Consider the following 16369-nt stretch of genomic DNA (forward strand, 5'->3'; position numbering starts at 1 on the left):
TGAGCTCGGATTTTGGGGATTTTGAGAAAGATTTCAGAGTAATCACTGAGGTAAGTTCTTTGTGCCTATTTATCTTGAATAATGGTGTTTTCCCACTGATTTTGCACCTAGTTGGTGAGTGTTTGGGGTGAGATTTGGGAGATTAGGGCTTGGGAATTGGAGAGTGAATATTTGGGTTTTGGAAGGACAATTGAGGTCGGATTTTGATAAATTTGGTATGGCTAGACTCGTGAGTGAATGGGCTCTCGGGTTTTTTGTGACTTTCGTTGGGTTTCGAGACGTGGGCCCAGGGGGCCGGATTGAGCCGATTTCGGATTTTGGGCTATATTTTAGTAGTTTTCTTGTGGAATTGATCATTTTAACCAATAAAATATTGATTATCTTGTACTGTTTGTGGCTAGATTCGGGGTATTTGGAGGCCGATTCGAGAGGCAAAGGCATTTCGGAGTAGGATTTATGCGCGGTTGAGGTAAGTAACAGGCTTAAATCTATTTTTGAGGGTATGAAACCCCGAGAATTGGTATAATGTGAATATTTGGAGGTGACGCACATGCTAGGTGATGGGCGTGCGAGCGTGCACCGTGCACCGTGAGGGATTGTGACTTGGTCCGTCCCATGAGACTGTAAAGTCAAATAGCCATTGTTATTACTTGTTTTCCTTGTCTTTGAGCAGTTGACTGTCTTTCATGTTAGAAACCATGCTTAGGCCATATGATATTACTGTTGGGACCCGCAACGGTCGTATACATGGTAATTGACTGCTAATTATTGTCTTGTACTCAGTCACAGTCTTACTTGTGTGTTATTGTCACGCCCCGAACCTAGGAGCGAGACAAGCACCCCGTGCCTCACCTAACCTGGCGTACCAAATTGCGACTAAGGGACTCTGAACACATAATGTCATACTTTGGCCATGGGGCCACCTTGCAAGACAATTTGCGAAGCAAAATATAAAACTGAATGGAAACTAGCACTAACTAAATATCAATATAAAGCTAGGCCGACAAGGCCGTCATAGCTACTACAGCTGACAAACCACCAATTTATACAAACCCAACATACTGCACTAACCAACAGGATATGCCTACAAGCCTCTACTGATAGATGTACTGTGATCGGAACAGGGCCCCGACCTACCCATAACATATATACAGATATACATAAGATGTACACAAAACTCTAGTCCTGGCAACTCCGAAAGACGTGGAGCTTACCGATCAGGCGGAACTCGGAAAACACCTACTGAGGAGGTCTACCCGTCTGTCTGTCTGAACCTGCACGCATGAAATGCAGCGCCCCCAAAAAGGGACGTCAGTACGAAATAATGTACCGAGTATGTAAGGCAATAAAATAACTGAAATCTGAAACTGAACTGATAATATGATAACTGAAATTAACTGGGAGTCAAAGATGATCTGGAGATATACTTACCTGCTGATACTGACTCAACTCCTTCAATATAGTAAGTAAAATAATTGTACGGCCTTATAAGGCTCGATATATATAACTGCTCTGCCATAGTAGGCTCGCTTATAGGCGCTCGGCCATACTAGGCTATGTATCTCGACCATGCTGGGCTCGCTCATAGGCGCTCGGCCACAGTAGGCTCGGTATATAACTTTCCATCTGATCAGAGGTTGCCCAATAGGGGCCTGCCCATCGATTATAGCTCGATGGTAATGAAAATACTGTAATACTGTATATATAGGCTTGCTGCTCTCTTGAATGGAAGAAGACAATACTATATTGAATATAGAATCTCGATAAGGAATAATATTGTAACTTATGAGACTAGAATAGTGTGAATAAATTCATGAATATGAACTTCTCTTTTTGTCTCATTACTAACACATGTAGCTACGAGATCATGCCAAAATGAAGGAAGTCTTAGCCTTAACATACCTTATCACAATCTTTTCAATCACCAAGTTGAACTCACCTCTTCGCACCTTAATCTACAAGAATGATAATAATACTATCGTTAAGTTACGAAAGGTACAACTATCGCACAACGAACGACAAACCTATTTTGTATTAAAACGGGCAGCATCTCCCCTATAATATGCCCTTCCTCCAACTTCAAGATAACACCAACAATACAAGGACAGAACAATAACAACATATATACATCATTTTCCAGCCCTATATACACCATCAAATACTACAAAACAGCCCAACACACCCCAATCTCTTCGTACACAAAACGACCACTGTAGTAGTGTCAAACGACCCGAAAATGTTATGACGAACGACCAGCCAACCACCCTACATTTATATGGTGTTTATAAACCCCCTTCCTCCTCCAAAACTCCACAAAATAGTAATAAAACACGCAGCCCAACAGCAACACAAAACAGTCCACAAAACAGTCCGCTACAAGTGAATAACTCGAACTCACGGCTTCCGATCACCATCCCGTGAGTTCTTACAAGTATAGAACGACTTACCATGAATTTACAGAAGAAAAAATGGATGAAAGAGAGCAGTAAACTCACCTTATTTGTTGGATAACTCAGCTCCTATCTTGGTTCTTCAAACTCTAAGTTTTACCTCCAATTGGAACTTGAAAGGGAGAGAAAATCAATTAGGGTTTGTGGGAAATTTTTGGGAGGATTCTTTGCAGAGCTTATGTCTGGTTATTATGCTCTATTTTGAGTCTAATATATGAAGAAAATAGGCCCTTAAAAGGCCTCTTTGGACGACCCGAAATGGCCCATTTTTGGGCTTTCATTTAAGCAAGTAGGTGACACACCTACTTGTCACCTAGCAGCTTGCGCAGTATCGCAAAAATGCACATATCTCTCTACTCCGATGTCGTATTGACAAATGGTTTAATGCGTTGGAAAATAGACTCATAGATCTTTAATTTGATGGGTGGAACACACCATAACTCTAAGTATATTGGGAGAAAATTGCAGTTAGAGTTGACCTAAAGTTTCAGTAAAACTTATGAATGTAACTTGTGATGACTTTCATCGACTTTTGTTCCACAACTCGCTTGACTTAAAAACATAACACACGGATGTAATACGACTAATATAAATCATAACATAATCTCTTTATCATGTTAATCACCCTAGTCTCACCCCAAAGGTACATGTTATAACATTCCCAACTTGTCGACTTTCGATGAAACATTGTTTTATTTAATTGCTTTAGCTTCTGAACTGTCCAACCCTCTTTGTACTTGTTGTTCATGATCTTCAATATTTGTAACCTCAGAGGTAACATGATTAACTTACTTTATATACTTTTAAATATTATCTCATTTTTTTGTCCTACATTAGTTTGCTTACGACGCATTTTTACATACGAAAATATAGGGTGTAACATCACTCCCCCTTGGGAACATTCGTCCTCGAATGTTTACTCTTGGAGACTTTGGAAACTTTTTCCAGAGTATCCTTGGTACACTAGGTTAAAACCAACCTGCACGTAGCCAGAAACATACTATGCATGCCACACATGGCCAATCTTTATAAATAGCAGCAATTTGCCTCACCGACCGTAAATCATAAATATTGAAAGTGAAAAATAAAAGCTTACCTGATGACCTGCTAGCCTACATAGAGCTATGTTGTAGCGTCCCATCTCGAACCATATCTTCATTTTGAAATAGGTGGGGGTATTTAGACTTCATTTCTTCCTCCGATTCCCACGTCATCTCTTCTACATTCTTGCTCCTCCATAAAACCTTTACGGAAGCTACCTCCTTATTTCGTAGATTGCGGATTTGTCGGTCTAGGATGGCAACTGGAATTTCCTCGTATGACAAGTCCTCTGTAATCTGTACATCATCCGTGGGCACCACTCGGGTAGGATCGCCAATGCACTTCCGTAGCATAGATACGTGAAAAACCGGATGGACAGACTCCAATTCTGAGGGCAACTCTAACTCATAAGCTAGTTGGCCCACTCTCCGAATGATCCTATAAGGCCCAATATACCGTGGGCTAAGCTTTCCTTTCTTGCCAAACCTCATCACGCCCTTCATAGGTGATACCTTTAAGAATACCCAGTCATTAATCCTGAACTCTAAGTCTCGTCGCCGCACGTCAGAATATGACTTCTGACGACTCTGAGCGGTCAACAGTCGCTCCCGGATAAGCTTTACTTTCTCTATGGCCTGTTGAACCAGGTCTGGCCCATATAACCCAGATTCCCCAACATCAAACCACCCTATAGGAGATCTGCACTTATGCCCATACAAAGCCTCGTACGGAGCCATCTGAATACTGGAGTGGTAACTGTTATTATATGCAAACTCGATAAGAGGTAGATGTTCATCCCAACTTCTTTTAAAATCCAACACACATACTCGAAACATATCCTCGAGCGTCTGAATTGTGTGCTCGGCTTGTCCATCAGTCTGTGGATGAAAAGCTGTGCTGAGATTCACCTGAGTCCCTAGACCTCTCTGAAATGACCTCCAAAAATGTGCTGTAAACTGAGCCCCACGGTCAGATATAATAGAAACTGGTACTCCGTGTAGCCGCACTATCTCCTTAATATATAACTTTGCATAATCTTATGCTGTATATGTAGATCTGACCGGTAGGAAGTGAGCTGATTTCGTGAGCCTATCGACTATCACCCATATGGAATCGAACTTATGATTAGAACGAGGTAAACCCGTGATAAAGTCCATGTTTATCGCCTCCCATTTCCATGTCGGGATCTCTATAGTCTGCATTAGCCCTCCAGGCTTCTGGTGCTCTACCTTCACTTGCTGGCAACTAGTACATTGGGCGACAAGCTCAGCAATGTTCTTCTTCATATCATTCCACCAGTACACATCCTTAATGTCATGATACATCTTCGTCGACCCAGGATGGATGGAATACCATGAATAATGTGCCTCTGACATAATCCTGTCTCGTAGCCCTGCTACATCTGGAACACACAAACGACCCCTATATCTGAGAACCCCATCTCCCTTTAGCTCTAACAGTGGCTTCTTCTGCTGCGGAACTCGCTCTCTCAGCTCGACCAACTCTGGGTCCTCGTACTGCCTTTCCTTGACTTCCGCTATGAGGGATGATTTTGTAGTGTTTTGGAGTACAACTCCACCATCCTCAGAATCTACTAACCGAACCCCCAACGAAGACAATTGATGAATCTCTCTAGCTAATTGTCTTTTCTCGGGCTCTACATGTGCTAAGCTACCCATAGATCGGCGACTTAATGCATCTGCTACAACATTAGCTTTCCCTGGATGGTAGAGAATGTTAACATCGTAATCTTTCAATAACTCAAGCCATCGCCTCTGTCGCAAATTCAACTCTTTCTGCTTGAAGATATATTGTAGGCTTTTATGATCAGTAAATACATCAACATGAACACCATATAAATAATGCCGCCATATCTTAAGTGCATGGACAACCGCAGCTAACTCGAGGTCGTGGGTCGGATAATTCCTCTCGTGCTTCCTCAACTGCCTTGAAGCATATGCAATTACCTTCCCATGTTGCATCAGGACACATCCTAACCCGACACCTGATGCATCACAATACACGGCATAACCCTCTAGACCCTCTGGAAGTGTTAGAACTGGAGCTGAGGTCAACTTGTTCTTAAGCTCTTGGAAACTCCGCTCACAAGCCTCTGTCCATTGAAACTTAGTTTCTTTCTGTGTCAACTTCGTCAATGGTGCCGAAAGGGAAGAAAAACCCTCTACTTTTATCCCTTCATCTGATACAATATGCCCCAAGAATGCTACAGACTTCAACCAGAACTCACATTTAGAAAACTTAGCATACAACTTACGATCACGGAGGGTTTGGAGTACCGCTCGCAGGTGGTCCGCATGCTCATCCTCTGAACGGGAATAAACCAGAATATCATCAATAAATACTATCACGAACAGATCTAAAAATGGCCGGAATAGGCTATTCATCAAGTCCATAAATACAGCGGGTGCATTAGTCAACCCGAAGGACATGACAAGGAACTCGAAGTGGCCATATCGGGTCCTGAAGGCTGTCTTCGGAATATCTTTTTCCCGAACTCTGACCTGGTGGTACCCCGACCTCAAATCAATCTTGGAAAAGCATCTAGCTCCCTGCAACTGATCAAACAAGTCATCGATCCTTGGAAGTGGATACTTATTCTTAATAGTTACCTTGTTCAACTGCCTATAATCGATACACATCCTCAGCGAGCCGTCTTTCTTCCGCACAAATAGTACCGGTGCACCCCAAGGTGAGGTACTGGGCCTAATGTAACCTTTCTCCAGCAAATCTTTTAACTGCTCCTTCAACTCCTTCAATTCGGCAGGTGCCATTCTATACGGAGGGACGGATATTGGTTGAGTTCCTGGAAGCAAATCGATGCTAAAATCAATCTCTCGCTCTGGAGGAATACCTGGAAGCTCATCTGGAAACACATCTGCATACTCTTTGACTACGGGAATAGACTGAAGTGTAGGTATCTCAGCATCTGCATCTCTAACTCGCACAATATGATAAATGCACCCTTTTGCGATCATTTTCCTCGCCTTCAGATAGGAAATAAACCTACCTCTGGGTGTTGGTGTATTACCTACCCATTCAAGGACTGGCTCACCCGGAAATTGAAATCTGGCTGCCTTTGCTCGGCAATCAACTGTGACATAGCAAGCTGCCAACCAGTCCATGCCCATGATAGCATCAAAATCCATCATCTCTAGCTCAACTAGGTCAGCTGAGGTCTGACGACTACAAATTGTCACCGTACAACCTCGGTAAACCCGTCTAGCAATAATCGATTCTCCGACCCGGTGTAGATACCGCAAAAGGATCACTTAGTATTTCAGGCACTATACCAAACTTCCTCGTGACAAATGGGGTAATATACGATAAAGTAGATCCTGGGTCTATCAAAGCATAAGCATCGTGAGAGCAAATGGTTAATATACCTGTCACAACGTCTGGTGAAGACTCCTGGTCCTGTCGACCCGCTAAAGCATAGATACGGTTCTGATTACCACTTGAACTGGAACCTCTACCTCTGCCTCGACCTCTACCAGCCGAAGACTGAGACTCACGCCTTGAAGGATGCACGGACATAGACGATCCTGTTGCTGAACTCGCTGGTTGTGCCATTCCCCCAGAATCTCTATTTGGGCAATCTCGCATCATATGCCCCGGACGCCCACATGTATAACAAGCATCAGAACCTGCTCGGCATTGACCCAAGTGTCCTCTACCACAGATGTCACACCGTGGAGGAAATGACCATGTCTGCGCAGATCCTCGCTGTCGCTGCAAACCCGATGCCCGTGAGCTCTCACCTGGTCCTGAATGAGTATAGCGGTCATACCTGTAACCCTGTAACCGAGGTGGCGGAGACCTAGGTGGCCGTCCGAAGTATTAGGTCCTATAACTACCCTGAGATTGCTCCTGAGACCTAGGAAATCTCATCCTCTTACGTTGCCCTTGCTCAGCCCTCTCTGTACCCTGCTGCCGACGCCTACCCCTTTCTATATTCTGGGCGAATGCCTGAATCCGGGAGATATCCATACTATCCTGCAATGCAGCGGTGGCACATGCCTCGGTTAACTCTGGGGCTAACCCTGCTATAAACCTGTGAATCCTGTCCCGCATAGTAGCAACTATGGATGGTGCATATCTGGCCAATGAGTCAAAATGGAGACTATACTCTCGAACACTCATATTACCCTGCTTGAGGGCTAGAAACTGATCGACTCGAGCCTGTCGGATCTCCCGTGGTAAGTACTGTTCAAGGAAGGCATCTGAAAAATTCTCCCAAATAGCTGGAGGTGCATCACGTCCCCTGGACCTCTCCCATCCCTCGTACCAAAGGATGGCTATATCTCGGAGTCGAAAAGCTGCTAGCTCAACTGCCTCTTTCTCCATGGCATGCATAACACGAAAGATCCTGTGAAGCTGATCTATGAAATCTTGCGGGTCCTCCCTCTGATCTGTCCCCGTGAACTCTGGGGGACTCAAAGCAATAAACTCTCGGACCCTTGAACTCCCAGACCCCTAAGAAGTTCCTGCACTAGCTGATGCCCTAGCCTGTTGCTGGGTAGCTACCAACTATGTCAACAAATGCACCGCACTCCTCAAGTCCTGATCTGATGGAAGTGGAGGGGGAACTGGATGTGCGGTTTCCCTAGGAATCTCCGTAGTTGGTGGAGGAGCCGGTAATGGCTGAGTAGGGGTCTCGCCTTGAGCCTCAGACTGGGCCCCATCTACTGGGGGTACCCTGCTGGTCCCCTCACCTACTACTGTATCTCTCCTCTGGCTAGCCGTAGTCTTCCTAGTCACCGTCATCTGTGCATGCAAACACCAACACATAAGTTTAATTCAAATTTCCTATAACTCAGTTCTATAGCACGATTTAGATTTCAAAGAAGTGTAACCAACTCCTAAATGCCCTGTAGTTCCTTGCTTATATAATGTGGTGCACAACACATCTATAAACAAGACCCTACTAGACACGGCTTGTAGACTTTCTAGGACAGAACTGCTCTGATACCAAGTTTGTCACGCCCCGAACCTAGGAGCGAGACAAGCACCCCGTGCCTCACCTAACCTGGCGTACCAAATTGCGACTAAGGGACTCTGAACACATAATGTCATACTTTGGCCATGGGGCCACCTTGCAAGACAATTTGCGAAGCAAAATATAAAACTGAATGGAAACTAGCACTAACTAAATATCAATATAAAGCTAGGCCGACAAGGCCGTCATAGCTACTACAGCTGACAAACCACCAATTTATACAAACCCAACATACTGCACTAACCAACAGGATATGCCTACAAGCCTCTACTGATAGATGTACTGTGATCGGAACAGGGCCCCGACCTACCCATAACATATATACAGATATACATAAGATGTACACAAAACTCTAGTCCTGGCAACTCCGAAAGACGTGGAGCTTACCGATCAGGCGGAACTCGGAAAATACCTACTGAGGAGGTCTACCCGTCTGTCTGTCTGAACCTGCACGCATGAAATGCAGCGCCCCCAAAAAAGGGACGTCAGTACGAAATAATGTACCGAGTATGTAAGGCAATAAAATAACTGAAATCTGAAACTGAACTGATAATATGATAACTGAAATTAACTGGGAGTCAAAGATGATCTGGAGATATACTTACCTGCTGATACTGACTCAACTCCTTCAATATAGTAAGTAAAATAATTGTACGGCCTTATAAGGCTCGATATATATAACTGCTCTGCCATAGTAGGCTCGCTTATAGGCGCTCGGCCATACTAGGCTATGTATCTCGACCATGCTGGGCTCGCTCATAGGCGCTCGGCCACAGTAGGCTCGGTATATAACTTTCCATCTGATCAGAGGTTGCCCAATAGGGGCCTGCCCATCGATTATAGCTCGATGGTAATGAAAATACTGTAATACTGTATATATAGGCTTGCTGCTCTCTTGAATGGAAGAAGACAATACTATATTGAATATAGAATCTCGATAAGGAATAATATTGTAACTTATGAGACTAGAATAGTGTGAATAAATTCATGAATATGAACTTCTCTTTTTGTCTCATTACTAACACATGTAGCTACGAGATCATGCCAAAATGAAGGAAGTCTTAGCCTTAACATACCTTATCACAATCTTTTCAATCACCAAGTTGAACTCACCTCTTCGCACCTTAATCTACAAGAATGATAATAATACTATCGTTAAGTTACGAAAGGTACAACTATCGCACAACGAACGACAAACCTATTTTGTATTAAAACGGGCAGCATCTCCCCTATAATATGCCCTTCCTCCAACTTCAAGATAACACCAACAATACAAGGACAGAACAATAACAACATATATACATCATTTTCCAGCCCTATATACACCATCAAATACTACAAAACAGCCCAACACACCCCAATCTCTTCGTACACAAAACGACCACTGTAGTAGTGTCAAACGACCCGAAAATGTTATGACGAACGACCAGCCAATCACCCTACATTTATATGGTGTTTATAAACCCCCTTCCTCCTCCAAAACTCCACAAAATAGTAATAAAACACGCAGCCCAACAGCAACACAAAACAGTCCACAAAACAGTCCGCTACAAGTGAATAACTCGAACTCACGGCTTCCGATCACCATCCCGTGAGTTCTTACAAGTATAGAACGACTTACCATGAATTTACAGAAGAAAAAATGGATGAAAGAGAGCAGTAAACTCACCTTATTTGTTGGATAACTCAGCTCCTATCTTGGTTCTTCAAACTCTAAGTTTTACCTCCAATTGGAACTTGAAAGGGAGAGAAAATCAATTAGGGTTTGTGGAAAATTTTGGGAGGATTCTTTGCAGAGCTTATGTCTGGTTATTATGCTCTATTTTGAGTCTAATATATGAAGAAAATAGGCCCTTAAAAGGCCTCTTTGGACGACCCGAAATGGCCCATTTTTGGGCTTTCATTTAAGCAAGTAGGTGACACACCTACTTGTCACCTAGCAGCTTGCGCAGTATCGCAAAAATGCACATATCTCTCTACTCCGATGTCGTATTGACAAATGGTTTAATGCGTTGGAAAATAGACTCATAGATCTTTAATTTGATGGGTGGAACACACCATAACTCTAAGTATATTGGGAGAAAATTGCAGTTACAGTTGACCCAAAGTTTCAGTAAAACTTATGAATGTAACTTGTGATGACTTTCATCGACTTTTGTTCCACAACTCGCTTGACTTAAAAACATAACACACGGATGTAATACGACTAATATAAATCATAACATAATCTCTTTATCATGTTAATCACCCTAGTCTCACCCCAAAGGTACATGTTATAACATTCCCAACTTGTCGACTTTCGATGAAACATTGTTTTATTTAATTGCTTTAGCTTCTGAACTGTCCAACCCTCTTTGTACTTGTTGTTCATGATCTTCAATATTTGTAACCTCAGAGGTAACATGATTAACTTACTTTATATACTTTTAAATATTATCTCATTTTTTTGTCCTACATTAGTTTGCTTACGACGCATTTTTACATACGAAAATATAGGGTGTAACAGTTATATATTTGTTTCCTCTCATTTCTTGTTGATACTTGTTGTATTCTCTGCTTGGGCTGGTTATTATGTTATTTTGTGAGCCCGAGGGGCCGGAGAGGTTAGTGACTGAGATAGGGCCTGAGTGCCGAGCTGTGAGCTGTGAGGTATATGGATCGTGTTGCACGCCGTAACGAGCCTATATATATATATATATATATATATGGATCGGTTTGTACGCAACAACAATATTGGATCGGGTTGCATGCCGCAACAATATTGGATCGGGTTGCACATCGCAACAATATAGCGCTTGGGCTGAAGGAGCCCTTCCGGAGTCTGCACACCTCCAGTAAGCGGAGGTACCTATTGAGAGTGTGTATTGAGGGCTGAGAGCCAAGAGCATGAGTTGTTGAGATGAGTTGAGTTACTGCTGCCTTGAGAGATTGTACTTGCTTTTATTTATTGGTGTACTTAGTTACTATCTGATGTTGTTGTAAAATTTCTGAAAGATTCATATCTTTTTATTTGAGCTCGAACTGATTTGACTTATACCACTGGATTTGAAAACATGTTCACTCTTTATTGAAAACTTTTGAAATGATCTGTATTATTATAGTTCGTCACTGCTTCTTAGTTCCTTATTTAATTCTGTTACTTGCTGAGTTGGTTGTACTTATGCTACACCCTGCACTTCATGTACAGATCCAGGTGTGTACGATTCTTGGGATCGCTGAGTTCGTGCGCAAGCTGATTATTGGAGACTTACGAGGTAGCTGCCGGCATCCGCAGTCCTTGTTTCTCCTTTCTTATTATTTTCTCTTTTGTATTGGAACTTGGCACATACTATAGTAGACTCTATTTCTAAATTGGTTATTAGATGCTCATGACTTAGTGACACCCCGATGTCGGGCTATCATTCCGCACTTGTGTTTTGGGTTTTTACCCCGTTATTGTATAAACCTTCAGTTAGTTTAATTGCTTTAGCTCACTTCTGTTATATATTGAAAGTATATTGAGAATGCCAGCTTGCCTAGTTCCACGATAGGCGCCATCACGACTGGTTAGGTATTTGGGTCGTGAGACTCCTTCAGCACAAGCGTGATATAAAGCCTTTATGGCCTACTGCAGGCGAGCAATCCCGATTCGTATAATAATAAAGCCTATATGGCCTGCTGCAGATGGGCAGCCCCGATCCATAAAATAGTAAAGCCTATAAGGCCTGCTACAGGCGGGTAACCCCGATCCATATAATAATAATGTATAAAGTCATTATGGCCTGCTGCAGGCGGGCATCCCCGATCCATTTAATGATAACATATATAAAGCCAATATGGCTTGTTGCGGCGCGCAACTCGATCCTATAAATATCCTTACAATGGACGAATATGACTGAGTGTGAAATGTGTATTTTTTTGAAACAATTAATTCAATAGCAACACGACCCCAAGGGTCCCAAAAATATTGGCATGTAACCTAAACATGATCTTTAATAAGAGCCTCAACTCAATTTCTCTAACATGTTCAAATAATAACATGATTCTTTAATTTTTCAACTTCATAGGATTTATTCGAGTCACAATTTTAATGGTGCACGTGCACACGCTCGTCAACTATCGTGTGCGTCACCGCCAAACAATTGATATAACATAAATTCGGGGATTCAAACCCTTAGAACCAAGTTTAGAAGTGTAACTTACCTCAAACCGTGTAATTATTTACTCCACTAGGCCCTTGCCTCGTGAATTGGTTTCCAAATGCCTCGAATCTAGCCACAAATTATTTGATTCAGTCAATAAAATTTATTGAAAATAATTCCATAAGAAAATACTAATTTTCCAATAAAATCCAAAATTTAACTCAAAATTGCCCGTGGAGCCCACGTCTCGGAAACCGACAAAAGTTACAAAATCCGAAAGCACATTCAACTACGAGTCTAACCATATAAATTTTACCAAAATCCGACCTCAACTCGACCTCCAAACCCTCAAATCTTATTTTTAATTCCCTAGATTCAAATCATTGATTAACACCTCAAAAGCACGTAATCTAGTCGGATTATTCGATGATAATTCAATATTATGAAGTAGAAATGATCACAAGTGACTTACCTCAAGTTTCCCTTGAATTCTCTCTGAAAATCGCACCAAAAACCCGTGCTTAAAGGTCCAAAAATGGCAAAACTCGGAACTCCTCCAATTTTATTCTGTCCAGGGCCTGTCGCACCTGCGACCAGATTAGCCGCATATGCAGTCTCGCAGGTGCGACGAAATGTCCACTTCTGCGATCGCCCACAATGCTCCCTTTGCTTCTGCGCGTTTCCTTTCGCACATGCGGCCTCGCATGTGCGGTAAAATCCTCGCACCTGCGCACTCTGCCTCACCAGCCCTTACCGCTTCTGCGCTTGCCAAGCTCGCTTCTGCGGGCTCGCACCTGCGAGCCAAACTCCGCAGGTGCGATTGCATCAGTAGGCAGCAAATTTCCAGCTTTGTTCTAAGTCCAGATTTGATCCATTTAACCATCTGAAACTCACCCGAGGCCCCCGGGACCTCAACCAAATATACCAACAAGTCTTATAATATAACACGGACCTACTCGAGGCCTCAAATCACATCAAACAACATCAAAACGACGAATCTCACCTCAAATCAAAATCTATGAACTTTGAACTTTAAATTCTATATCTCGTGCCGAAACATATCAAATCAATCTGGAATGACTTCAAATTTTACATACAAGTCATAAATGACATAACGGAGCTATGAAAATTTTCAGAAATGGATTCCGACCCCGATATCAAAAACTCAACTCCTCGGTCAAACTTCTCGAAAATTTAATTTTTGCCATTTCAAGCCAAATTCCACTACGGACTTCCAAATAATTTTTCGGACACGCTCCTAAGTCCAAAATCACCATATAGAGCTATTGGAATCATCAAAACTCCATTTCGGGGTCGTTTACGCATAAGTCGGCATCCAGTCACTTTTTTAACTTAAGCTTTAAACCTTGAAACTAAGTATTCCAATTCATTCCAAAACCTCACCGGACCCAAACCAATTAATCTAGTAAGTCATAAAATAAATGTAAAGCATAAATTGAGTTGTAAATGGGGAAACAGGGTTGTAATACTCAAAACGAGCAGCCGGGTCGTTATATTCTCCCCCATTTAAATATACATTTATCCTCGAACGTGCCAAGAGTTGTTTTCAAGCCATCACATCACTATTCTATCTACCATGCACATATCCGGGTATGATCCCACGTCACCCTATTCTGTGTAAATTGTATAGGCCTTGTCACACCTCGTTTTTTCCCGCAACCCTTATTACGAGGTTGAGTTAAAAGAGTTTTTCCAATTAAAGTGACGTTTTGAAAAGGAATTATTTATTATTCAGAGTCGCCACTTGGAATTGAGTTTTGGTGTTCCAAGTCACCTTTTATTGAATCCCTTATCAAAAGGAAGATTTGACTCCTAATTTATGGTCTAAGAAAACAGAAGATTGAGTAAGGAATTCTGTTAACTGAGGGGAAGGTGTAAGGCACCCCTCGAGTCCTGTGGTTCTAGCACAGTCGCTTTATTGACTAATGTAAGGCTTAAATCAATTTTTAGCTATTCTTGTATTTTATTGATTATGGCTTATTTATTACCGCTTAATTAATTATTATATTTTATTAATTGTGTTCACCAAGATGCGGTACGCACACAAGGTACTTCTTTGAAATTAAATGTTAAACTAAGGTACGGAATGTACACATTGTTAAAACATAATTATTTTGAATTTAAAGGTATCAAGACGCGGGAATGCACACAAGATCTTTTTATTACTTAAGCATATCAATCCAAGGTTCAGGTATGAACATATGGGCTAATATTTAAAGTACATCTAAAGTTTTTCTAGCATTTTAGAATATCTCAATTATTTATCTATTTTATTATTATTATTATTATTATTATTATTATTATTATTATTATTATTATTATTATTATTATTATTATTATTATTTACCTATTCTAACGAATCTTAAGGTTTTAAAGTAAAATATAACTAAGAGATGACCATTGGCCTAGAAGATAGAACCAAATCAATGAAGTTTTCTACTGATGCATTACAATTTAAACAAACCTACATCACATTAGATTTATTATTATCTAGAAATATTTATACAAAAAAAACATATGCAAATTCCAGCTATATTTATCAGTGGAACTTAATATAAAACAATAATCTTAATTAGCTATCATATTATTCTGTGTGAGTAGCTTGTCCTAATTTGATATAGACATATACATGAATATGAATTTGATTTAACTATTAAAGAATCAAGATTTCAGCAACTCAAATAATAAACTAAGACATGCTCCAACAAAATTTTGTCAATCACGTTACTTCATACCAAAAATATAAATGAAACTTCTAAGAAAAATAAACAAAACTATAACAAAGTAAAAAAAATCTTTAGGCACCCATCCTACTTAAAACTGAAAGAAAGAGCAAACAAAAAAAAAAAAAGAACAAAGAACTCGTCTTAGTTATTATTTTACTAAAGTCGCAAACAATCCAGCGATGTACATTAGATCAAACAAAAATTTTGATTGTCATGGGAATCAAAAATTAAAGATTAAAATAAACTCATTCAAGAATCTAGTAATTACTTATGAACACCATAAAAGTCGTCCTCTTTTAAAGGATTCTCTTTCAAACTTTTACTCATACTAAACAATATTGAGAATGCAGAAACCGAACAAGACTAAACCTTCTCAAATTCTTATGCCATAAAAATGATTCAAAAGATATCAACAAACATATCTAACTATGTATGAGCCAGATATTAAAGAGACGGAGATGAACCTTTTTGTGGAGATTTCAACAAAATCACAGCTACAATCTACTGATTTTCAAAGCTAGCAATACTAACTTTTCTAGAACCACGAACTCGGAACCGCAAACGAAATTTCGAACTCCGGCTTCGAACTCAATAACGTAACTAAACAGTTTTTCCAAGTGAATTTTTTTACTCTAAAAGAGCAGTCCTCTTTTCTCTTAGTTGCTGAAATTTCTTTTTCATCCCCCCTTTTACTAAAGTGTGTGTGTGCTATATATAGAATGTGTGTGCGTGTGACGGATATGTGGGTTCAGGAGATGAATGGGGAAAGTGGAGAATAGGACGTGAGGGAGTTAGGATTAATCTGAGCAGTATGAGAGAATTAGGAAAATGGGGGATTTGGAGGAGAAAGTCGTGGTGTTAGCGTTAGGATAGGAAGAAATCATTTTTCTTTTCTTATCCTCATCTTTTTTTTTTAAAACAAAAGCCAATTAACAAGACTAAAAAAATCAAATGTTAAAAAAAAACTACTTATACTAATATTTTATATCTCTA

The sequence above is a fragment of the Nicotiana tomentosiformis genome, chromosome 1 (genome assembly GCF_000390325.3).
Source record: "Nicotiana tomentosiformis chromosome 1, ASM39032v3, whole genome shotgun sequence".
In the NCBI taxonomy this organism is placed as follows: domain Eukaryota; kingdom Viridiplantae; phylum Streptophyta; class Magnoliopsida; order Solanales; family Solanaceae; genus Nicotiana; species Nicotiana tomentosiformis.